The following is a 10,353-nucleotide window of genomic DNA, read 5'->3' on the forward strand; positions in this document are numbered from 1 at the left end:
ATTGCTTGAGCAAATCAGCACATTCCCTGGTACCTGGTATACAGCTATTGATCTGGCAAATGCTTTTTTCTCATTAGCTGTTAGTAAGGACCACCAGAAACAGTTTGCATTCAGCTGGCAAGCAGTTTACATTCACTGTGCTACCTCAGGGGTATATCAACTCTCCAGCACTATGTCATAATATTGTCTGCAGGGATCCTGATCATTTTTCCCTCCCACAAGACATCACACTGGTCCATTATATTGATAATATCATGTTGATTGGACCTAGTGAGCAAGAAGTAGCAACTACTCTAGATTTGTTGGTAAGGCATTTACATGTCAGAGGATGGGAGATAAATCCAATAAAAATACAGGGGCCTTCCACCTCAGTAAAATTTCTAGGTGTCCAGTGTGTGGGGCCTGTTGAGATATCCCTTCTAAGGTGAAGGATAAGCTGTTGCATCTGGCCCCTCCTACAACCAAAAAGAGGCACAACACTTAGTTGGCCTCTCTGGATTTTGGAGACAACATATTCGTCATTTGGGTGTGCTACTCTGGCCCATTTACCAAATGACCAGAAAATCTTCGAGTTTTGAGTGGGGCCTGGAACAAGATGAGACTCTGCGACAGATCCAGGCTGCTGTGCAAGGTGCTCTGCCACTTGGACCATATGATCCTGCTGATCCAATGTTGCTGGAAATGTCAGTGGCAAATAGAGATGCTGTTTGGAGCCTTTGGCAGGCTCCTATAGGAGAATCACAATGCAGGCCCTTAGGATTTTTTTTTTTTTTTAATCATCATTTTATTGAGATATATTCACATACCACGCAGTCATACAAAACAAATCGTACTTTCGATTGTTTACAGTACCATTACATAGTTGTACATTCATCACCTAAATCAATCCCTGACACCTTCATTAGCACACACACAAAAATAACAAGAATAATAATTAGAGTGAAAAAGAGCAATTGAAGTAAAAAAGAACACTGGGTACCTTTGTCTGTTTGTTTCCTTCCCCTATTTTTCTACTCATCCATCCATAAACTAGACAAAGTGGAGTGTGGTCCTTATGGCTTTCCCAATGCCATTGTCACCCCTCATAAGCTACATTTTTATACAACTGTCTTCGAGATTCATGGGTTCTGGGTTGTAGTTTGATAGTTTCAGGTATCCACCACCAGCTACCCCAATTCTTTAGAACCTAAAAAGGGTTGTCTAAAGTGTGCGTAAGAGTGCCCTCCAGAGTGACCTCTCGGCTCCTTTTGGAATCTCTCTGCCACTGAAGCTTATTTCATTTCCTTTCACATCCCCCTTTTGGTCAAGAAGATGTTCTCCGTCCCACGATGCCGGGTCTACATTCCTCCCCGGGAGTCATATTCTACGTTGCCAGGGAGATTCACTCCCCTGGGTGTCTGATCCCACGTAGGGGGGAGGGCAGTGATTTCACCTTTCAAGTTGGCTTAGCCAGAGAGAGAGGGCCACATCTGAGCAACAAAGAGGCATTCGGGAGGAGGCTCTTAGGCACAACCATAGGGAGGCCTAGCCTCTCCTTTGCAGCAACCGTCTTCCCAAGGGTAAAACTTATGGTAGAGGGCTCAACCCATCAAACCACCAGTCCCCTATGTCTGGGTCATGTTAGCAACCATGGAGGTGGGTTAGGCGAATACCCCTGCACTCTCCACAGGCTCCTCAAGGGGGCACTACATCTTTTTTTTTTTTCTCCTTGTTTTTCTTTCTTTCTTTTTTTTTTTTTTTTAACTTTCCCTTCTTTTTTAAATCAACTGTATGAAAAAAAAAGTTAAAAAGAAAACAAACATACAATAAAAGAACATTTCAAAGAGACCATAACAAGGGAGTAAGAAAAAGACAACTAACCTAAGATAACTGCTTAACTTCCAACATGTTCCTACTTTACCCCAAGAAAGTTACATAATATAGCAACATTTCTGTGAACTTGTTCCTACTATATCCATCAGAATTTAACAGACCATAGTCATTTCTGGGCATCCCCAGAACGTTAAATAGCTTATCTGTTCTTCTTGGATTATTGTTCCCCCTTCCTTAATTGCTCTCTACTGCTAGTTGCCCTACATTCTACATTATAAACCATTTGTTTTACATTTTTCAAAGTTCACATTAGTGGTAGCATATAATATTTCTCCTTTTGTGCCTGGCTTATTTCGCTCAGCATTATGTCTTCAAGGTTCATCCATGTTGTCATATGTTTCACGAGATCGTTCCTTCTTACTGCCGCGTAGTATTCCATCGTGTGTATATACCACATTTTATTTATCCACTCATCTGTTGAAGGACATTTGGGTTGTTTCCATCTCTTGGCAATTGTGAATAATGCTGCTATGAACATTGGCGTGCAGATATCTGTTCGTGTCACTGCTTTCCGATCTTCCGGGTATATACCGAGAAGTGCAATCGCTGGATCGAATGGTAGCTCTATATCTAGTTTTCTAAGGAACTGCCAGACTGACTTCCAGAGTGGCTGAACCATTATACAGTCCCACCAACAATGAATAAGAGTTCCAATTTCTCCACATCCCCTCCAGCATTTGTAGTTTCCTGTTTGTTTAATGGCAGCCATTCTAACCGGTGTTAGATGGTATCTCATTGTGGTTTTAATTTGCATCTCTCTAATAGCTAGTGAAGCTGAACATTTTTTCATGTGTTTCTTGGCCATTTGTATTTCCTCTTCAGAGAACTGTCTTTTCATATCTTTTGCCCATTTTATAATTGGCCTGTCTGTACTATTGTCATTGAGTTGTAGGATTTCTTTGTATATGCAAGATATCAGTCTTTTGTCAGATACATGGTTTCCAAAAATTTTTTCCCATTGAGTTGGCTGCCTCTTTACCTTTTTGAGAAATTCCTTTGAGGTGCAGAAACTTCTAAGCTTGAGGAGTTCCCATTTATCTATTTTCTCTTTTGTTGCTTGTGCTTTGGGTGTAAAGTCTAGGAAGTGGCCGCCTAATACAAGGTCTTGAAGATGTTTTCCTACATTATCTTCTAGGAGTTTTATGGTACTTTCTTTCATATTGAGATCTTTGGTCCATTTTGAGTTAATTTTTGTGTAGGGGGTGAGGTAGGGGTCCTCTTTCATTCTTTTGGATATGGATATCCAACTCTCCCAGCCCCATTTGTTGAAAAGACCATTATGGCTCAGTTCGGTGACTTTGGGGGCCTTATCAAAGATCAGTCGGCCATAGATCTGAGGGTCTATCTCTGAATTCTCAATTCGATTCCATTGATCTATATGTCTGTCTTTGTGCCAGTACCATGCTGTTTTGGCAACTGTGGCTTTATAATAAGCTTCAAAGTCAGGGAGTGTAAGTCCTCCCACTTCGTTTTTCTTTTTTAGAGTGTCTTTAGCAATTCGAGGCATCTTCCCTTTCCAAATAAATTTGATAACTAGCTTTTCCAAGTCTGCAAAGTAGGTTGTTGGAATTTTGATTGGGATTGCATTGAATCTGTAGATGAGTTTGGGTAGAATTGACATCTTAATGACATTTAGCCTTCCTATCCATGAACATGGAATATTTTTCCATCTTTTAAGGTCCCCTTCTATTTCTTTAGTAGAGTTATGTAGTTTTCTTTGTATAGGTCTTTTACATCTTTGGTTAAGTTTATTCCTAGGTACTTGATTTTTTTAGTTGCTATTGAAAATGGTATCTTTTTCTTGAGTGTCTCTTCAGTTTGTTCATTTCTAGCATATAGAAACATTACTGACTTATGTGCATTAATCTTGTATCCCGCTACTTTGCTAAATTTGTTTATTAGCTCTAGTAGCTGTATCGTCGATTTCTCAGGGTTTTCTAGATATAAGATCATATCATCTGCAAACAATGACAGTTTTATTCTTCTTTTCCAATTTGGATGCCTTTTATTTCTTTGTCTTGCCGGATTGCCCTGGCTAGCACTTCCAGCACAATGTTGAATAACAGTGGTGACAGCGGGCATCCTTGTCTTGTTCCTGATCTTAGAGGGAAGGCTTTCAGTCTCTCACCATTGAGTACTATGCTGGCTGTGGGTTTTTCATATATGCTCTTTATCATGTTGAGGAAGTTTCCTTCAATTCCTACCTTTTGAAGTGTTTTTATCAAAAAGGGATGTTGGATTTTGTCAAATGCTTTTTCAGCATCTATTGAGATGATCAATTGATTTTTCCCTTTCGAGTTTTTAATGTGTTGTAATACATTGATTGTTTTTCTTATGTTGAACCATCCTTGCATGCCTGGAATGAACCCCACTTGGTCATGGTGTATGATTTTTTTAATGTGTCTTTGGATTCGATTTGCAAGTATTTTGTTGAGGATTTTTGCATCTATATTCATTAGGGAGATTGGCCGGTAGTTTTCCTTTTTTGTAGCATCTTTGCCTGGTTTTGGTATTAGATTGATGTTAGCTTCATAAAATGAGTTAGGTAGTATTCCATTTTCTTCAATGTTTTGAAAGAGTTTGAGTAAGATTGGTGTCAGTTCTTTCTGGAAAGTTTGGTAGAATTCCCCTGTGAAGCCATCTGGCCCTGGGCATTTATTTGTGGGAAGATTTTTGATGACTGATTGGATCTCTTTGCTTGTGATGGGTTGGTTGAGGTCTTCTATTTCTTCTCTGGTCAGTCTAGGTTGTTCATATGTTTCCAGGAAATTGTCCATTTCTTCTACATTGTCCAGTTTGTTGCCATACAGTTGTTCATAATATCCTCTTATAATTTTTTTAATTTCTTCAGGATCTGCAGTTATGGCACCTTTTTCATTCATTATTTTGTTTATATGGGTCTTCTCTCTTTTTGATTTTGTCAGTCTAGCTAGGGGCTTGTCAATCTTGTTGATCTTCTGAAAGAACCAACTTTTGGTGATATTTATCCTCTCTATAGTTTTTTTGTTCTCTATGTCATTTATTTCTGCTTTAATCCTTGTTATTTCTTTTCTTCTACTTGGTTTAGGATTGGTTTGCTGTTCATTTTCTAGCTTCTTCAGTTGATCCATTAGTTCTTTGATTTTGGCTCTTTCTTCCTTTTTAATATATGCGTTTAGTGCTATAAATTTCCCCCTTAGCACTGCTTTTGCTGTATCCCATAGATTTTGGTATGTTGTGTTCTCATTTTCATTCGTCTCTATATATTTAGCAATTTCTCTTGCTATTTCTTCTTTAACCCACTGATTGTTTAGTAGTGTGTTGTTTAACCTCCAGGTATTTGTGAATTTTCTAAGTCTCTGATGGTTATTGACTTCTAATTGTATTCCATTGTGGTCAGAGAATGTGCTTTGAATAATTTCAATCTTTTTAAATTTATTGAGGCTTGTTTTATGTCCCAGCATATGATCTATTCTGGAGAAAGTTCCATGAGCACTAGAAAAGTATGTGTATCCTGGTGATTTGGGATGTAATGTCCTGTATATGTCTGTTAAATCTAATTCATTTATCAGATTGTTTAGGTTTTCAATTTCCTTATTGGTCTTCTGTCTGGTTGATCTATCTATAGGAGAGAGTGATGTGTTGAAGTCTCCCACAATTATTGTGGAAACATCAATTGCTTCCTTTAGTTTTGCCAGTGTTTCTCTCATGTATTTTGTGGCACCTTGATTGGGTGCATAGACATTTACGATTGTTATTTCTTCTTGCTGAATTGCCCCTTTTATTAGTATGTAGTGGCCTTCTTTGTCTCTCAAAACATCCCTGCATTTGAAGTCTATTTTATCTGAGATTAATATTGCTACACCTGCTTTCTTTTGGCTGTAGCTTGCATGAAATATTTTTTTCCATCCTTTCACTTTCAGTTTCTTTGTGTCCCTGTGTCTAAGATGAGTGTCTTGTATGCAACATATTGATGGTTCATTTTTTTTGATCCATTCTGCGAATCTATATCTTTTAATTGGGGAGTTTAATCCATTTACATTCAACGTTATAACCGTGAAGGCATTTCTTGAATCGGCCATCTTATCCCTTGGTTTATGTTTGCCATATTTTTCCCTCTCTCTATTAATATCCTTTATTGTACCCATACCGAATCTCTTTAGTACTGAACCTTTCTCCAAGTCTCTCTGTCCTTTCTTTGTTTCTCTGTGTGTAGGGCTCCCTTTAGTATCTCCAGTAGGGCAGGTCTCTTGTTAGCAAATTCTCTCAGCATTTGTTTGTCTGTGAAAAATTTAAGCTCTCCCTCAAATTTGAAGGAGAGCTTTGCTGGATAAAGTATTCTTGGCTGGAAATTTTTCTCACTCAGAATTTTAAATATATCGTGCCACTGCCTTCTCGCCTCCATGGTGGCTGCTGAGTAGTCACTACTTAGTCTTATGCTGTTTCCTTTGTATGTGGTGAATTGCTTTTCTCTTGCTGCTTTCAGAACTTGCTCCTTCTCTTCTGTGTTTGACAGTGTGATCGGTATGTGTCTCGGAGTGGGTTTATTTGGATTTATTCTATTTGGAGTTCGCTGAGCATTTATGATTTGTGTATTTATGTTGTTTAGAAGATTTGGGAAGTTTTCCCCAACAATTTCTTTGAATACTCTTCCTAGACCTTTACCCTTTTCTTCCCCTTCTGGGACACCAATGAGTCTTATATTTGGACGTTTCATATTATCTATCATATCCCTGAGGTCCATTTCGATTTTTTCAATTTTTTTCCCCATTCTTTCTTTTATGCTTTCATTTTCCATTCTGTCATCTTCCAGGTCACTGATTCGTTGTTCAACTTCCTCTAGTCTTGTACTATGAGTGTCCAGAGTCTTTTTAATTTGGTCAACAGTTTCTTTAATTTCCATAAGATCATTTTTTTATTTAGTCTTGCAATGTCTTCTTTATGCTCTTCTAGAGTCTTCTTGATTTCCTTTATATCCCGTACTATGGTCTCATTGTTCATCTTTAGTTCTTTGAGTAGCTGCTCTAGGTGCTGTGTCTCTTCTGGTCTTTTGATTTGGGTGCTTGGGCTTGGGTTATCCATATCGTCTGGTTTTTTCATATGCTTTATAATTTTCTGTTGTTTTTGGCCTCGTGGCATTTGCTGAACTTGATAGGGTTCTTTTAGGGTTTGTAGACCTATTGAAGTCCTTATCTCTAATTTATCAGATCTATAGCTTCGTGGAGTACACTTTCTCTAACTAACCAGCAGGTGGCGTCCACGAGCCACCTGTTCTCCACAAGCCAGTTCTCCCCTGCTTAGCCTTTTTGGTGAGTGGGGGAGTGAGTCTTGTGGGGCTCAATTGGTGTACCAAGCTTGCGTGTGTAGTTGGTGTTGCCTGCCCTGTATGTGGGGCGTGTTTCTGGGCAGTCGGGGAGGGGGGGTGGCCCTAACAATCAAATCTCCCTGGTGATCCTAGAGTTTTAAAGCTGCTGCAATAGTCTAATCCTTCATTTCAGTCCTGCCACAGTTTGTCTCTGCCACTGACCCACAAGTCCTTGGTATTGGCGTATGGCTCCTGAGACTTGCAAGTGGGCCCCTCTTCCAGGCTGTGCACCCCGGGTCCTCTGTTGAGGGATGACTGTGCTATGTCACAGGTGAGTGCCGTCCCCCCAGGGCAGTTCTGGGCTGCTGGGCTGTGTAGGGAGGCTCCCAGTCTGCTCAAATGATGGCTGAATGGGGCTTTGTTAATTCACACTGCTCCACCTTCCCAACTCTGGGACAATCAGCTGAGGTTGCAGGGAAGGCTAATGTCCATGCCCAGTTTTGTGGTGTGTGCCTGTTATTTGAAGCACTTCCATCAGACTGGGTTGTCTGGGGCAGCTCTGGGCTATGGGGCTGGCGATGGGCAGGAGTGTTTCCTGTCCACCAGGATGGTGGCTGTGAGCGGACACCCCCCTTTTCTTGGGAAGTTGTGGTGTTTAGTGAATTTTCTCAGCCACTGGATTATTGCCTTTTGTCTCAGAGCTCTCTTAGTTCTGCTCTTGACTTGACGTGCCCAGATTGAAAGTCTTTGAAGCTTTCTGTATTGGGCTTCTTAGAGTAATTGTTTTAGAAAAAGAAAAAAGGATTAAAAAAAAAAAAAAAAAAAAGGGCCCTCCTCAGAGATCTAATGGGTTATTGAAATGCTAGTAGACAAAGCAACCAGGGCCATTAAGGAAAGGTCCACAGGGCAGAGAGATCAGCTTTTCTTCGGGATTTGCATATGCGCCTCAAGGCCTGAGCTCCGCCCTTCCCCTTTCTGTGTTCACCAGAACTCCAAAAATCCTCTGCTTTTATTTTGGAGTTTTTTGTGTTGTTTTTTTTTTTTCTATGCCTGTCTCCTCTCTGCTGGGCTGGCTGCTCTCAGATTCTCTGGTGTCTGGTCTCAGTCTATCTATGGTTGGAGTTTGGATCAGTAGAATGAGTTTCCGATAAGGGCTGCCACTGCAGTTCTCCCTTCTCCATCCCGGAGCTGACAGCCCCTCCTCCCACGGGACTGAGCCTGGCAGGGAGGGGCGCGGGTCCCCTGGCCGCAAAAACTTACAGATTTCGCTGATCTCAGCAGTTCGACATTTTCATGAGTGTTGTATGAAGTATGCCCAAAGACAGATTGCTCTGTGGTGTCCAGTCCACGCAGTTCCTGGCTTTCTACCTACTTTCCTGGAGGAGTAACTAAAACATACAGCTCACCAGTCTGCCATCTTGCCCCGCCTCCCAGGCCCTTAGGATTTTGGAGTAAAGCTTTACCATCCTCTGCAGATTACTCTCCATTTGAGAAACAGCTGTTGTTCTGCTATTGGGCCTTAGCAGAGACAGAACACTTAACCATGGGCCACCAAGTTACCATGAGGCCTGAGTTACCTATTATGAGCTTGGTGTTGTCTGACCTGCCAAGCCATAAAGTTGTATGTGCACAGCAGCACTCCACCATAAAATGGAAATGGTATATATAAGATAGAGCTTGAGTGGGTCCTGAAAGCACAAATAAGTTACATGAGGAAGTGGCCCAAATGCCCATGGCCCCCACTCCTGCCACCTTACCTTCTCTTTCCCAGCCTACAGCTATGGAATCTTGGGGAGTTCCTTACAATCAGTTGACTGAGGAAGAGAAAACTTGGGCCTGGTTTACAGATGGTTCTGCACGATATGCAGGCACCACCCAAAAGTGGACAGCTGCAGCACCGTGGTCCCTTTCTGGGATGTCCCTGAAGGACAGTGGTAAGGGGAAATCCTCTCAGTGGGCAGAACTTTGAGCAGTGCACCTGGTTGTTCAGTTTGTTTGGAAGGAGAACGTGCCTGAGGTGCGTTTGTATACTGATTCATGGGCTCCTGCTAATGGTTTGGCTGGATGGTCAGGGACTTGGAAGGAACATGACTTGAAGATTGGTGACAAAGAAGTCTGGGGAAGAGTTATGTAGATAGATCTTTCTGAGTGGGCAAAAAACATGAAGATGTTTGTGTCCCATGTGAATGCTCACCAGAGGGTGACTTTAGCAGAAGATTTTAATAACCAAGTGGATAAAATGACCTGTTTGGTGGATACCAATCAGCCTCTTTCCCCAGCCACTCCTGTCATTGCCCAATGGGCTCATGAACAAAATGGTCATGGTGGTAGGGATGGGGTTATGCATGGGCTCAGCAACATGGATTTCCACTCACAAAAGCTGACCTGGCTACAGCCACTGCTGATTGCTCAATCTGCCATCAGCAGAGATCCACACTCAGTCCCGATATGGCACCATTCCCCAAGGTGATCAGCCTGCTACCTGGTGGCGGGTTGATTACATTGGACCACTTTCCATCATGGAAGGGGCAGTGACTCATTCTTTCTGGAATAGACACATACTCCATATATGGGTTTGCTTTCCCTGCATGAAATGCTTCTGCCAAAACTACCATCCATGGACTTACAGAATGCCTTATCCACCATCATGGTATTCCACACAACATTGCTTCTGACCAAGGAACCCACTTCATGGCAAATGAAGTGAGGGAATGGGCACATGCTCATGGAATTCTCTGGTCTTACCATGTTCCCCATCATCCAGAGGCAGCTGGGTTGATAGAATGGTGGAACAGCCTGTTGAAGACTCAATTACGGCGCCAACTAGGTGGCAATACCTTGCAGGGCTGGGGCAGTGTTCTCCAGGGGGCTTTGTGTGCTCTGAATCAGTGTCCACTCTATGGTGCTGTTTCTCCCATAGCCAGGATCCATGGGTCCAGGAATCAAGGGGTGGAAATAGGAGTGGCCCCATTCACTATCACTCCTAGTGATCCACTAGGAAAAATTTTGCTTCCTGTCCTTGCAATCTTAAGCTCTGCTGGTCTACAAGTTTTTGTTCCAAAAGGATGAGTGCTTTCACCAGGAAACACAACAATAATCCCATTGAACTGGAAGTTAAGACTGCCACCTGGCCACTTTGGGCTTCTTATGCCTCTGACTCAACAAGCAGGGAAGGGGATTACTGTACTGGCTGGGGT

Source organism: Choloepus didactylus, chromosome X (genome assembly GCF_015220235.1).
Source record: "Choloepus didactylus isolate mChoDid1 chromosome X, mChoDid1.pri, whole genome shotgun sequence".
Lineage (NCBI taxonomy): Eukaryota > Metazoa > Chordata > Mammalia > Pilosa > Megalonychidae > Choloepus > Choloepus didactylus.